General features: G+C 43.4%; 1 protein-coding gene across 11 annotated transcripts in view; it reads left to right on the top strand.

The window, feature by feature from the left end:
• Nucleotides 1–1,109: 1,109 nt before the first annotated feature.
• NUMB (NUMB endocytic adaptor protein) overlaps nt 1,110–15,914 on the top strand; it is a 98,663-nt gene continuing 83,858 nt past the window's right edge. For 2 of the 11 annotated variants that reach the window (XM_063331507.1, XM_063331506.1), the window contains exons 1-2: nt 1,146–1,204; nt 9,789–10,066. The gene's annotated coding sequence lies outside the window, so the exon portion shown is untranslated. Of the gene's footprint in view, nt 1,205–9,788; nt 10,067–15,914 lie in introns of all 11 variants that reach the window. The other 9 variants (XM_063331509.1, XM_063331508.1, XM_063331512.1 and 6 more) reach the window with 7 other exon arrangements.

Genomic DNA, 15,914 nt, shown 5'->3' with positions numbered 1-15,914 from the left:
GTTTGGGTTTTTTTGGGGTTTTTTTTTTTTTTGGTAGCTGAATCCTCTGGGGACTGTTCTGGCTTGCATTTTGGATGAAGTAGCTGCTTGAAGAAGTCTGGGGAGAGGAGGCAGCTGTTGGAAATTCACATTCTGGATCAGGCGCCCAGGCCAGGCCCTGTGTTCGCAGCCACCACGTTGGTGCCACACATGGTGGATTCCCCTGGGTGACTCCCCTGTGAAGCGCAGCCTCACCCCCTGCCGAATCCAGAAACCCGGTATCTCCTCTGCTCGGAAAATGGAGGCAGGCTGGTGTTGCTTGGGCTGAAGGCAGGAAGCTGAAACAACGTCTTGGATCTCAGAAGGTCCCAGTCATGGAAGTTAAGCGCGTTTTTCCCTACAAACGCGGCCTCTGGCCGAGGGAGGACATTCCGTGCCACGTTTCTGGGGAGCAGGCACGTTTCACAGCAGCCCCTGGGGAAGGTAACAGTTATCACATGTGGCTTTTTGGGGGGAAACCGAGGTGGGCCAGCGGGAACCATCCTCCTCAGCCACCCCTGCCGCCACCCCGCGCCGGGGCGGCTGCCTCTCCCGTGAGGGGCTCTCCACGGGGTCTCCCCACTCGGGGAAAAGCCCCCAGGGCGGCCATGCCGGTGACAGGCTTTAGGCAGCAGCCTACCCCTGAGCTCGCCCTCACGGGGAGACACGTCCCCACTTCCCGCGTCAGGGGAACGCCGGCCGGAGGACCCCCGGGCACCGGGCGGGTTTCTGCCCCACCGCCCCGGCAGCGGCCGCCCGCCTTCCAGCCGCGCAACCCAGCCCTTAGCCGCGTCAACGCAGCCGAACGCCGAGTGGCGAGGCGGGTCCATCGCCGCAGCTGGCATCTCTGCCAACCTATCCTGGCAGGCTGCTCCGACGGCTCCAGCCAATCAGAAGCGGCTGCAAAAGAGTGGGGGCGCTAAAGCCCCGGCGTGAATAAAACACCCGGGACCCGTGGGCGGAGAGAGGCGGGGTCAGGGCTTTGACGAGCAGCTCCTCGCAGCAATCCAAAGGCCGGACGACGGGGCGGGTGGCCAATGGACTGTCGGGATGGGCGTGGGCCGGGCGGGCGGGGGCGGGAGCAGTTGCCGGGAGGGCGGGGGGGGGGAGCGGCGGCGGCGGCGGCGCTGCTCGGTGGCGACGGGCGGCTGAGGAGGCGCTGGAGGGAGGAGGCTGCGGGCAGCAGGTGAGCGCGACCAGGCCAGGCCAGGCCAGGCCGCGGTGTGGGGTAGGGCAGGGCCTTCGCTGCGGCAGGCGGGGGCCGGAGCTGTGGGCGGGTGTGGCGAGGCGTGCGAGCCCCGCGGGGTGCGGGGGGGACCCGGCTGCGGGCGAGGGGGGGGACGACGCTGGAGGCGGGGGAAGCCTGAGGGGGTCGGCGGGCGGTGGTGCCCCGGGAAGATGCGTGTGGGGGCTGGGGGAGAGGCGGGGGCGCCCTCCGGTCCCCGCCCCGGGGGGCAGCAGGGTGGGCCCCGGCGCGATCCTCCGGGTGGGGTGGGGCGGGGGCCCGGCGCAGGTGGAGCCCGCAGGGGGGGGAGCCGGGGCGAAGGCCTGGCGGGGAGCACCGATCCGCCAGCCCCCGGAGGTGGGGTGGGACCCCCCACCCCCGGGGCGCTGCCGCTTCCCGGTCTCCCTCTCCTGGGGCCGCCCGTGCCTGCGGTCTCTCCTAGGCCTTGAATCCCGTCCAGGTTTCCGTCAGAGGGTCCCTCCGGCGCGGCCGCTGCCGGGCCGGCTGTCGCCGTGCGCGGCGCTTTGTATCGCCTCCCGCCCCTGCCCGCCGCCGCGGCGGCGAGCGGGGGGCGCCGGGAAGTTTGGGCTTCCCCGAAAATCCTCCGCCTCGTCTCAGCCGGGGCTGGGGCGCTGTGAAGTTTGGGAGGCGTCGGGACGAGCCCAGCCGTCGGGACGGCCCAGCCCCGCCACGGGAGTTAGTGGGGGGAAGGGTCCCCCGCACGAAGCAGCGAAAATCGCCGCTTTTCACGCCGTTCGCGGCTTCCCCCGGTCCCTTTCTGCCCGTGCAGCCGCCCGCCGGGCTGCACAAAGGAACGGGCGGCCGGGTTCGGCTCGTCGAAGGGGTTGATGAGCAACAGCGTGGTCGGCGGAGGGCTGCTGTGTGCCCCGGGTGGGCCCTGGCCGCGGGCGAGCATCCCTTCCCTTGGCTTTCGGTAGCTAACGAAGGGTTAAAAGGCAGCTCCTGTTTGGAATGCGCTTAGCTCCCTTTTTATTGCGCTTGTGGAGATGAACAGCCTTCAAGAATGAAATGATGCATCCCTCGGAGGAGGGTTAATGTCTTGCAGCAGCTCCGGTGTACAACTCCTTCGGTCCAGTAGATTTATGTAACGTGCTCATTAATGGTTTATGAAGTGATAAGGGAGCTCTTTTGGGTTGATTTTTGTATCTTCAAGGTTGTTGCCAATGTTTTTTAATTCAGCTGTCCGGAGTGGGAGATACTTATAACTGTGAGCAGGGTCTGATTGTACCGTTTGAGGGGGTTTGTTTTGCTTTGCGTTGTTTTGTATTTTTGACCTTCCTGCTGCTCCAGATAGGCTCCCAAATGAGGAGAATGGGTAAAATGGAAGGCACAGTCATTCTGGTTGGCTACAATATTACTCTAGGTATGGCTTGTAGCAAAAAGTGTAAATATTTAAATGGATTTCTGACTCATCAGTTCTATTTGACTTATTGATCTATGTTTACTGCTAAAAAGATCTTTATGATTATGCAGGAGTTAATAGTTACCATAGAGAAACAGTATTGTTTTTCTGCTCATCAGTGTGTTTTCCATATCTTCATCTCTTGGCTATTCTCTGTGGAAATGCTCCTTTTTTTTTTTTTTCCTTAGCAAAAAATCTCACAGAAGAAATAAAAAAATAACGTGACTGAAGTCCAAAAAAATGAATTTGAGATGTGTTCATCCTTGCCTGTGATTCCCAAAGTCTTCTGATAGCCTGAGTTATCCTACAGTAAACTCTTTTTAACCTGTGATTGGGTAAGGTGTTGGTTTTAAGCCTCAGTGAAAACTGATTTACAGAACTCGAAACATAACACATCAAAGAAATTTTTTCCTGAAGTATACATATGAAATGCAATTCAAATCAGCCATTTAAATCCTTATTAGCAGAAAATTTATTTTTCAGCCTGGGAATTACTTTCCTGCATTTATTACTTCTTAAATGTGTGGAAACTGAAGATGCATGTAAACTAGACAGAGTAGACAAGTTTGTTTATCTTCTTACCCTGGTGTTGTGAAACCCTCTGATTTAGTATTAGTAGCTGACAGCATTATGCATTTAGGAAGAAAAAACCCCAAACCAAAAAGCCACGCTGGGCTCTTAAAACTCGCAAGACTTCCAAGTGTTACATTTCATAGTTTGATATGAGCAACCTGATCCTAGTGGGAGGTGTCCCTGCCTATGGCAGGGGGGTTGGAACTAGGTGGTCTTTAAGGTCCCTTCCAAGCCTAACAATTCTATGATTCTATATAGCTGCTTGGTGTCGGGATGATCTGTAAATACTTTTCTTTCCTACCATAATAAGCATGGTGGGATAAAAACTTTCTGAAATGACAGTGACAATCCTTGCAAAAGTGCTTGCCTCCCTATGAAAAGGGGCTATTGGGAAAACATATTGTAGATTTTTTTTATCGCGTGTTCATAAGAGCTTGTTACAGCACCATACAGGATTCTTGAATTCTGCCTATAGCTGGTTTTTTTCTACTAGTAATATTGATGGAGCTGTATAACGTTAGGAAAAAATTAAATTGCCCTAATGATATAGAAATTATATCTTCTGCACTCTAGAAAAGATCTTTTACAGAATCTCTCAGGTAAGAGATTCTCATGGCAGCCTAAGCTGGTTTAATTGCTGACTTTGGGGTCCTGTCCTACTTATTGCACTCATCTGACACTCTGCTGACCTTGTTCTTTTTTGGGGGGGGAGGTGTCAAAGGTTATTTATATTCTTATTTTGCCAGCGTATCAAGCAAGCTTGGTTTAAACTAATGTGAAATCATGGCCTTAGTCTTGCTTTTGAAGTTTATGTTGATCAGTGACCATCTATTAAAATTATACATTACTTGTTCAGTCCAGGGATTTCAATTTTAGTAAGTGACATTAGAGTGTATTGCCTTTATTTTTCTACAGAATACCAAATATAAACTTGATCCAGCTAAGACTTAACGTGTCCTCTAGTCATGTTGTTGCATTACCACCAGAGCAGCTTTGATTTCTCTGAAGATGCTTTTGCCAAAAGGAGCTATTTTTCCCTGTTAGTCCTTCTTTGCTGATCCAGCTGAAAACAGTGGTATGGAAAAATGTTGAGCTTCTGTTGGATCAACTGCCTGAGCTGGCTGACTTCATGGCTATGCAAATGTTATTGCTCACATAGGAGGAGGCTGTGACCGCTCTTTTCTGAAGCAGCTCTATTTCAGTTTTGCCTAAGCTTGTCTAGACTTGGCATCTTAGATTGGGGCTGTGGTGGTCCTGCCTCTTCCTTTACTGTTCATCTTCCCCTGCTGGCAAGGAAGCCTTTGTGGCTGTGAGTTAAGGAAAGTCAGGGACTTAATCGGGCTGGTAATGAATTGCTTTTTTGTTTTGTTGGATTTTGGCTGGATCATGTTTCTGAAGTGGCTGAGCATCCAGGTCAGGGGGTGGGAATGGGACTTCCCGTTGAAGTGAATGAGATAGAGGGTGGGAGATGGGCCCATAGTAGCTCTGATTTAAATTTCCTTGAGCTTTTCTGGAACCGTACCTTTCCATCAACGTGACCTGGGTTGACAAAGACCGATAGCAAACTGTTTTAACAAGGCTTGGCTAATAAAACCTCAAATAAATTGGAGAGTGTTCTTCTGTTTTTCTCAGCTGGCACATTGGTAACAGCGGCGGGTAAAGGATGAGGAGCTAGGGATGGGGTAACATCAGACTGACACAGCTGTGTCTGGAAGATAATTTGCTCTCATCTTAATTGTGGGATCCATCAAATACCTATTTTGAACTACTGTTCTTTACAGTGCATAGTTAAAGCAGATATTGCATCAGAAAGAAGAAAACTTTCATAACAAGCAAGATCAGGAAGAATATTCCACTGTGCAGGAGACAGTGATTTGTTGGTTTTTTTTTCTTTTCATTTCTATTGATCGAGACTCACAAGCATTAATAGGCTGCCATCAGTCTAGAAGTAAAAACGGCATCACGTCATGTGTAACTGTGGTTACACATTCATCCAGAATCCTTTTAAATGTTTTGTAGGAGGTACCTCTGTGAAAACTTGAATTGCTTTGTTCAATACTTGCCTTTACAGAGTAATTCTTTGTACAGTCCTGCTGTTTTGTAGTTATCAGGTGTGATGGCTTAAAGGTGTTTCAGGATAGTAATTTATATATCTTCTGTTTCTGCAGAGCTGTGGCTGTAAGTGTGTCAGGACAAATGATTCGTGTGTGAGAAATTGGCTGGAAGAGGAATATGGATGCCAAAATGTAAAGGTGCTCTTGAGGAAAATGTGAAGCCATTCATTTCAGAGTTTGGGAGGGGGGGGTGTGTCGTAAAAAAACCTCTTGGTTTCTTCAAGTGCTGAATCTGTAGGATTTTTTAGATTTTGCTGGGGGTTTTGATATTGAAGCCAGAATCAAAGTTATTAGCCTTCTAAGTGAAATAGTGGTTTCAAATACAGTGTATTAAGACTTGGACCAAACTGTTTGGAATTTTCTCTGGTTACCTTTACTTTTCTAGGAAACAACAGTCTGGAACTTGCTGGTGAATTAGATTGTAAACAGTACTCTTTAATGTTTAGGTATACCCAGAGAGCTTATTAATCAGAATTGCTTTCTGTAGGTACGTACTTGGTTGTTGGCCTGGGGTTCTTCACAGGGCACAAATCTAGGAGCTACAAGTAGTACTGAGGCTATTAAGAACAAACATACACTGGTGCGTTTGGCCAGAGCCAATCTTACTGTATGCTAACTGTTCTTAATCTGGATGTGACCACTTCTAATCAATTTCTAGGGGAAAAACCCCACAAACCTGAAGGATGTCTCTTTCCTTCTACTTTTAATGTTGTTTAAACTTGATTAATGCAGCTCAAGCCTGTGTCGAGGCTCCACTCTCAGCAGTGGACTGATTTTAGAATGTTAAAGAAGCTCGTTGCCATGATCCACCAGGACTCGAGATACATTGGCTTTACCAAGGCTGTGCAGTTTGCTGATGGGCACCGCTGAGCGTAAAACTGCCAAACTCTCCTAGTTACTGGGTTTGCCTTGCAAGTGAATGCTTAGTGGCTGTTAAATGCTTGGGTCTGTAGTTAGCTGATATCTTTGTGTGTTGACTTAAGATTTTGATTGAGGGTAGTCTGCTTTCAAGGCATTAGTTCGTCAACTGCTGAAGTAAAAATCCATGGAGACATAGGAATTTGTTCCCCATACGGAGGAATGACACAAATAGAAACTTGGTTCAAAATTGATATAGGCTGTGTCTAACTTTTGTTTAATAACTAATGGTAAAAGTGTTGGATTTGTATTTTTACTTCGTATGCACAGCAAGAGGGAAAAGCAAGTATGTTCCTTTCTTCTAAATGTGTTTAACAGTAATCTTCTAATTTTGTTCTTGGATGTCTTTTTCTGGAACTCGGTAGCACCAGACCAGTTTATGTGAAGCAAATACCGTAGTCCCATGGAACTTAATTGCTGGCTTTGCTTTTTTGCTCTAATATTTGTTTCTTACTCAAAGTAATAACCTAAATTCTGTGGAAAATAATCAGTGGGTATTTTTTCTTATGAGAAGACAACTGATGCTTATTTGATTTGTACAGGTGATGGCAGCTGCAGGGCTACAGAGCCGTATTGGGCTGTGCTCTGGGGGTTGTGGCTGGCTCATGTCTCAGTGGTGGGATAGATGAATTTTGAAGCCTTTTCCTCTGCTTTACTAATACGCCTCTGTAAAGCATATACTTTTTTTTTTTTTTTTTTAAGGCTGGCTATTTTATTGTCAAAGTCTGCTTAACGTGATCTTTCTGCTGACTATTTTTCATTTACAAGAATGAGATGTGATGCTGTTTCCAAATAGCCTGTGAGGCTTAATCTGGTCTAAAAAGCCCAAGAAATAATTTACCTGTGATTAAGGTGGTACTAGTCAAGATTTAGTGCTTTGTGCTGGACCAGGGTTACTGCGTGGGTTCTTCCTTGTAGTTGTGATCAGTGCAGAGTCTGCGTTTATGCCTTTGAGGTTGAAACGTGTATCACCTATGCGTCAAATTTGCAAACCCAGCCTGAAAATACCATGTATGAGAATTTCTGTGTCTAGTTTAAGGTCTTGCATAGATTGGGTTTTATAGGATTCAGCGGTTGTGATATTGGTTTTGCTTTTTGTATTTTAGCAGGTATTTACAGATATAGTGGAATTTGGGGGTTTCTTTCCTTCCCCTCCCCCTTCAGTGAACTATCAGTAGTCTAATTAATAGTTAGAATTAATTGTGCACACTTCTGTATTAACAGGCCTTGAACGTTATCAGAGGTTAACTTAATATCGTGTTCAGTTTTGCTCGTGTCTATAAGTTTTGGTTTTATCTCCAGAGGTTGCAGTGTCTACGTGAAAAGCATCTCTTATGCAACATGCTCTTTCTTTAACTGGATTTGCAGGGGGGGCTTTGAAAGAGTGTCATGACGTTTGTATACATATTATTTATTTACACATTAGGATTACTTGCTCTTTTTTTTAAATGACATGAACTTGTTTTTCAGAGGAAATTTGTTTGTTTTTAATGCCTCTCAACTGTGCAATCCATGGATTTTCCTATGTAAAGAAAGTAGCCTGTAAAAAGCCACTCAGTCTTTGAGCAACTGGGCAGCCCTGTGTATTTCTCTCAGCTTCGTCGCAGAAAGCCAGCCTCGTGCAAGGGAATGAAGGACTGTGATTCAATTGGCCTGGATCTTTTTGCCAGGATATTTATTGAAAGCTTCTATAAAGTAGTTGTTTTTATAACAGGCTTTTCATAGTTGATTTTATATATACATACACGTGTATATATATATACACATGTGTGTATATATATATTTGATCTAAGCTGTATCTTGGATTTACTGTATGCAGCTGGCAAATAGAGTCACTGAATGCTTTGTCAAACTCTCTGGGTGTGTTTTGGATAGGTGCATCATGCTAATATTGAATATAGATTGTTTATAACTTCATTTGAATGTCTGTAATAGCATTATGTGTGTCTCTTTTTTTTTTTCTTTTTTTTTCCTTCAGTTTTTATTTTGTCTGGGCGAATTCTGACCTGCTATCTTAGATGGCCTAGAGAGTCCTCCACCAGACTGTAATGAGTGGGATGGTAACTAGGTTATTTCTGTGTTGCCCCCAGGAATAGCACAGTGGTACAACAAGATAATTTTTAGGTTTTATTTTAGCCTTTTACCAACCTGAATACTTTGTGTCTTGGATTTTCATAAGACACGCTCAAAGTCTGTGAGTGTTATCCTCCAAATAAGGTTGCTGTTATTTTTTCCTCAATACTGCAATACAAATGTTCATGACTGTTCAAAGGCATTAAATGAAAGCTTGTAAGATAGGCTTGGAACAGTAAAAAAAAACCCCCAAAATATTTCTTTGCTGTTTAGTGAGGTAGGGTACACCCCTTTTAAAGAGGTGTATGTGTGGTACTATCTGAAAGTTTTCCTCAGTCTTAAAAGTACAAACCTTGTGCCTCAGAAATGACCTTTGTTGCTAAAATGCACAACCTTAGCTGTTGATACAGATGTAATACGGTTTCATGTCCATTACCTCACATTTTAGACTTGGTCTTGTACTTCAGTTTTATTTTCGGTTGTAATCACTTATTCTCTGTGTAATTAACTCTTGCTTTGGACATTGTTTACTTTGCGTGCAAGAGTTTGTTCTCAAGGTAGTCATATCCGTGTAGTGTTTGGTATCTTGTCCATCCACAGAACAGGAACATAATTGGGACTAGAAAAAGTCAATGATGTTTGTCTGCTTACAGTATTTGTTGACTTTAAGCTAAGGACCCAACTCTACAAATCTTACAATGTAAACAATATTCATCATTCAAGTGAAAAAAAATAATTAAATATTTCAGCTCTGACACATACTAATTTAACAACTGCTAAATTGCTATTCTGGTACTGTAGATTTAGTTCTTCCTTTCTTCTGAGGCAGACAGTGCGGAGGTAGAAATACAGATACACCAAATACAGCAAGGTCCTGTGAACTGTGGATGTGTTATTCTTGTTTTGAAAATCCTAAGGATGATAAGAAAGTTGATCAAAATAATTATTTTTTGAGAAAATCCAGGGTGGAAATCTATCTGAGTCTGTCTTAGTTTCCTTATTCCTCTATTTCCTGTCTTAATTTCTTAATAACGTACTGTAGTGCTTTGCTGTGAATGAATAAGTATGGTGACTTGGTTGGAAAAAAACAGTTTTCCACAAAAGAGCTCACCTTCTCCTGTTGGGTGTTGTCTATCACCTGCAGGAATTTGGTTGATTTGCTAGTTTATTATTCTCTTTCATCTCCTGCATTTCAGAAAAGTAAATTAGGTATGCAGAGGTAAGAAACTTTTTGGAAACGTAATGTATCCTGGAATTGTCTGAGATGCTGGATCGTGACTTATCTCCAGTCTTGCCTGATGATGGCTAAGCTTCTTGCACTTCTGAGTTGCAGTTTAGCATCTGGGGACTGTTTGATTGTATATTCCTTTCTTGAATTGAATAAACAAAAACAACAATTTCTGTTTTCCAGTTGTGTTTTTTATTTTATTTTTTTTTTTTACAGCAGGATCAGTTCCCTGTTTCTACTTCTGCAAGCTCTAGCGCTGGAGCTTTGGGTGGGGGTGAAAGAGCAGAGGGGCTGTGCTATTCCTAAAAGGAAGTGACACGGATCCAGTGCATATGGCTAACGAAACTATGAGCTAGTACGTTTTGGAAGTGGTCCTGCCTGTCTCCTTCACCCTCGAAAGGTGCGACCTGCGGTGAAGATTATGCATTCAGGAGCTGTTTCCCTGGAGTTTCTTCTTGATGCATAAGAGAGAGGCAACCACTAACACGGCACAGGTAATGACAGCTTCACCTTCAATAGAGAGGCATCTGTAGCTCTGGTTGTGTGAGCAGACAACTGCTGTTGGTCTTGCCATAGGATGTAGGTTTCACAGATGAGAACTCATCTCAAACCCATCAGTGATGGTAGATCTCCTGACTATGACCCCATTGTCTCACTGTCTGCTTCTAGTAGATACCAAGACGTTATCCGAACCAACTGGGTTCTGCTCATTGCCTTAGCCCTTGCTCCCCATGTAGTGTATCACAATCCAGTGGCCAGACTGAGCTCTGTCCCCTCGCATAATAGCCCTAGAAGTAGGGGTTTCTGCAAGTGAAGGCTGTGCAGCCCTCTGACCACAGGTAAATAGTAATAGTTGAATGGATGTTTTGCTTTTTACGTCATTAGATCAAGTGGAGAATGGAGTCACTTGGTGTGGACAAAATGTAGGCTAATGCTAAAATGATTAATGAGGTGATTGTGAAGATACAGTTTATCTTGCTAATGATAATGTTACCTTAGGGAAAAAAAAAACAGTAGTGCCCGAACCTTCCTTCCTTCAGATTTTCCCCAAAGAATGGAAACCTCCATTTCTTTTACGGCCCTGGGCTATGAGGTTGGGTTTTTGTTCCCCTTCACATCCAGTTACATCTGAAAATGTACAAACATGCGTACTCCAGTCTTCTTAATGTGGCTTTTACGTAAATGATTGCTTATTGTTCAGTTTACTGCTTCAGTGTCTAGGTAAATTCTGCATAAGCTTCCTTTCCACATTCAAAGATGGTCTTTCAACTTTCTGATGTGCATCTTTCTGCTGTGAGACATATCACATGTGTAACAACTGATTAGTTGCAACTACATTTGCCTTTATCTTCATGGAGTAGCTAATGATTTGTTGACTCATTTATTTGAGATAGCATTGCATCTGGTCTAGTTCTGTGCAGAGATACTAGATCAATCTACTGTGAATTGGTGTCCCAGTTTCTTCAGTCGAAAGGGACTGGCATCTGCCAGTCTTGCATCATATCAGCCCAGATACTGAGGACTGCTGTTCTGTGGTAGGTGTAAAATGTCTACAGCCATAGTATTTTGAAATTCAGCTTAGAATTAATTTCATCTTCCAGGACTTGCTTTCAAATGTACTTTGTGGCATTTTTGGGTATCACCAGTAGTTCATGACTAAAAATTGTGTTTTCACACTGCACTTTTCTTGGTTTACCATGTGGTGCAGCATTTATGAGGCATGTATGGCTGTCAGGGCTCTAAACAATACTGGCTTAAAGCTGCAGGCCTAATTCTTGGGACATTCTGTTTTCAGAAAGTGGGGAATGGTGCCAGTGCAAAATACCTGGGAATTGCTTCTCTGCACGGCTGTTTACGTGGAACTGTGAATAGCCCTACCACTCAGGACTTAGTAGCTTTTAAGATCTAAGCAAAGTCATTTGTTGAATTCTGGTAATTCCTAGCTCTTGCTTCTTTTAGGCACGTCAGAATGATTGAAGACAATTGTTAGTTTAGGGAAGTAGCAAGGATGGTCTTGGTTTGTGGTTTGGGTTTTTTTTGTTTAGTTTTTTTTCTCAGAAACACCACATTATGTATTTTCATCCTTTAAAAACAAATAGTAGTCACCATGTCAGGTGTCATTAATGAGTACTTATTTAGCTTCAATAGGCTGTTTAAAAAAAAAAAAAAAAGAAAAGAAAAAAGTAATGTTCCCCTGGTAATGCGGTTATGGAGTGTATGGACATCAGTCTCATTTATGCTTAGGTGCTAAAGCAAGCTGCATTACTGTATTAAAGTACATATTGCATAATTCTATGTTTACTTTGGGGACTTCATTATCTGCTGTTTTAAGTTTGGAACTGGGTTACAGAAGTTCCTGGGCTTTAATGCTAATTCTTTCCTTTCATGCAATTTAGAAGTTGTTTTTATTTTCTTGAAGATAGGAGTTCATGTCTCCATACGCCCCTCACAAGTCTGTAGTCCCAATAACATTTGTAAAGGACTTAACCAAGAGAACTGTCATTAATGTATATTATTTTCTTAGGTATACTTTCCTAATGGAGTTGGGATCATTTAAGTTCAGATGCATGGGAAATGTGTGAGGGGGTTAATGTTTACATTGTAACATATTTCATTACTCTCAGTCTTGTTCGTAGCAAAATTAGGGAAGTTCTTTGCATCCATTTAAGGTTTTTATGACTTGTCTCTTTTGGAATAGAAATACCACAGTTTATCTGAAAGATGATGGGAATAGTTTAAAGCGCTTAAAAAATTTCCCTTGATTTGTAGTAAGTCTATATCATTGTGTAGTGGTCTTTAAGCAGGTAGCAGAACACTTCTTTAATTGTGACTAATAGAACATCTGAATATCAGAAATTCGGAGTAACAGGAAGGGGGAGAGGCAGGACAGCAGCAGTTTGTGTAATTTTGTATACACAGAAAGTAAAGGATGTTGAAGAAAATTGCAAATTCTTGTTGATTTTGCAAACTAAAACGTTCCGTGGTGTGGCACAGGCTTGTTGAAGAGGAAGCTGGTTGATGGATCCTCTCTTGTAATGTTTTGGGTTTTTTCCTCCCTCTTGTTTTCCTTAACCTTTTTCCCATAGAAATGTCAAGGGGAAAGGTGCAGGTTCTTTTAGTGAAAGACAAACTTACGATATCTGGCTTAATTTTTATTTTGTTCTACAGATCTATTTGCTAATATATTATTAGCGGTTAAATCCAGAAGGCTTAAATTTTGCAACATTAATGTTTAGGTTCTTGGCATGCCAGACTCAGGGTTGTGAATCATGTTTTGGTTCTGCGTGGTGCATGGTGGAAAGTGAGGAATGCAAGAATCTCATTGAAAAGAAAGGGTATTTGCTGCTCAGGGTAGCAAGTAAAACACAGACAAGACTGGAGTCCTCTTATTTTCTCGGGTTAAGGTGCCACACTCTAAGCTGCAAGATGCTTATAACCCTTGGGATTTATAGTTGTAAGCCTCTTTTGAAGTTTAAAACATTTCTGTGGTTCATGGGTCATTCCTTCTAAAATACCACCGAAGGAGGTGGTAGATGTGCCTCCAGGCAGCGTTATGACATTCGTAGGAACAGCCCAGGGTGTGAGCTTTAAGCTCAAAAATGTATTTCCCAAGCAAGTCCTGTTCACTAACAAGTATTTTTGATCCTGGCAATGACACTGCTGAGGATATCTAAAGATATCTCATGAATTCTTATCCTGACTGTTTGCTACCACTGGATCATTGCCCATCGTGTGCTTCTGCTGTGTCTTTTGTGTTCGACTCTTGTAAACCATAACCATTCAATGAATCCATCAAAAAGTGAGTATTTTGTGCTGCTGTGATGAACTGAGTTGTCTCTGAGTGGTCTGGCAAATCCTGGTGTAAGGGAGAAAGGGAACTAGTGGGAGCAATGGGCACTTGGATTGGTACAACCACGTCCTGCAACCTGGTTTAAATGTGAAGGGATTGTAGGTTACATCAGTCGAGGTTCTCCAGTGCAGGGAATCAAGAAGATCAGTTGCAGCTGATTAAACCTATGTCAAGTTTCCACGTGGAAGTGGCATGCTGATGATTTTTGGGATGGTAGGAGAGTAAAAAAAAGTTGTTTGGGTGGGGAGAGGGGAGAAGTTGCACAAAGTAGTAAACAAAAAAGGAATTGCCCTTGAAAAAGTACAGCGTTTCAACTTTTATGAGGGGGAAGTGTTTTATGTCATCACTTTGAAGAGGTTCCTCATTCCAAAAAAAGCAGTAGAAGCTATACTGGACTAGAGATGTGGGCGAGGGCAAGGATGGCCTTCCAGCTTAGTTGTCAGGGCTCTCTTATGAAGGAGGAGAGGATGGTGAAAGTTGTGGTAACCGACTTGAGGACTGTGTGGGTTGTTTTTTTTATTACTTTTTTCTTTGGTGTATGGATGTAACACTCTTACTCGGTATGTGAGTGGTTTTTTGCTTTGAATGAGGGTTACTTGGTAAAATGGCAGGCAGGTTGGTGTTAGGTGGGTAGCAGTGGGGAAGCACCAGCTTTGAGGAGATCTGTTGGGTGCCTGAGCTGCATAACCATGGCTAGGGAACAAGTGCTGGGCTTGCACGGGAACAGCTGCATTATAGAACTTCACTTACGCAGAAGCTTGAGCAATGGCAAACTTTAGGCTGTGAGAGGAAGGAGGTTATTGCTTGTGGGACTCTAATGTCTGTTTTCATCTCACCCTGTTGCTGACTGCGTTTCTCTGCCTCTCGGGAAGGAAGAGGAACCTCTTATCTGCCTAGGAAACCTTATTTATTTCAGGAGCCGCCTCTTACAATACAGAGAGCTCAGTGAGCATTGATTTTTGGGACAGATGATGACATGTAAATAAGCATTCGTATGTTAGTTTTGGAAATGTCTTCATTTTAACTAGCTCTTACTTTCAGAAAGGCTGCATCAAACATAGCAGAATTTGTATTTCTCTGCTTCAAACCCCGAGGCACCAGCAAGTGCAGATGCAGACACTTGCCCTAACTGTTCAGTACTGTAAAAATCTGTATTTCACTGGTTAAAGATGTAGAACCATATCTAACCTGTTATAGGCTATAGCTGTGACACGGTCGCTCTGTTACTGTTTTCTGTGTTACTGAAGCATTAAGTCAGTACCTTTTAATGTTAACTACCACTTACCTTTCTAGCAAAAGGGTACAGCAGTACCAAGTACCCATGTCTGGACGTTGTAGCTGATTATCAGTCTGTTAGTCCCCAGACAAGGTCTGTCAAGAGTATAGAATTTCTGTGAAAAAAAAATTGTTAGCTTTAAACAGCCTGTGCAAGGAAACCTAAAGTATAGCTGAGCTCAATTAAGTTTGAAAATTCATCACATGGACCGGTTATTAGTGAGGTAAACACCTTGTATTTATGGAAGAGCGAAAGAATTTTAGCCATGAAAGAAATGCTGTATGATTACAGACTCAGTAAAATTTATTTGGGTAGGAGGAAGTGTTTAATTTCAGTCTGCTCCAGCCAACTTTTCTGTAATACTCTGTGATGATGAATGCCAAGGAATCACTGTTTTTAAAAGCTATTTTGAAGTAAACTTGCATTTTACAGATAACTTAGGAGAAGAATCTGAATATTAAGTACAGTTTGATCTGTTTCCCTGGCAAAGATGCCTGCTGTGTTTATTCAGCTATACCTTAGTACTTTATCTTTAAAATTCCTATGGAATTTTCTGACTCTGTTAGTTTGCAGTCTTTTTCTTTAAAGAGGGGTGATTGAGCATGGTTGTGTGCAACTCTGACTTTAAATAGGCAGTAAACAGCAAAGTTTGAAACATGGTTTCCCAGTTTGTTTATTTCTGTGATGAGGACAGCTAATCTAGAAGAATCTTAATGGGATTACGTATGCTTTGATTCTATTAAAACGAGTCTGGTTTTGCCTAAAAACTTCCCAACATAAATGCTGCGGGTTCAGTTTTGTTGTGGATGCATGCCATTATAAAATCCATATGCTTTTGCCATTTAAACACTGTAATCTATTCCTACTCTTTGCTTTAAAAGCCTCTAAATTTGTTAATATTAGTAATTCACTGGTAGGATGTTACTTGGGCTTGAGTTGTAGCAGGAATGGTCAATTTTGAGAAATGAGTGTGTGCACTTTTCTCCCTATCCCCTTCATTCTGGTGTGTGACACCAAATGGACAGCTTAATTGCTGTGGCACAGCTGTGATTTGACTCTTTGCTGAATGGAGTTGTCAGGTCTCCTGTGTGTTAATGTTGTAAAGGTGATCTGATAAGCTGTATGGGTGTGTTGGCTAAATCTTATTTTGATGCCTAAAGTAATGAGGGGTTATTCTTACAATGGTGTCTTCAGAATTGGGTATTCTGGTGTTTCT

The sequence above is a fragment of the Chroicocephalus ridibundus genome, chromosome 4 (assembly GCF_963924245.1).
Source record: "Chroicocephalus ridibundus chromosome 4, bChrRid1.1, whole genome shotgun sequence".
Lineage (NCBI taxonomy): Eukaryota > Metazoa > Chordata > Aves > Charadriiformes > Laridae > Chroicocephalus > Chroicocephalus ridibundus.
This window is presented reverse-complemented; position numbering and strand designations above follow the sequence as displayed.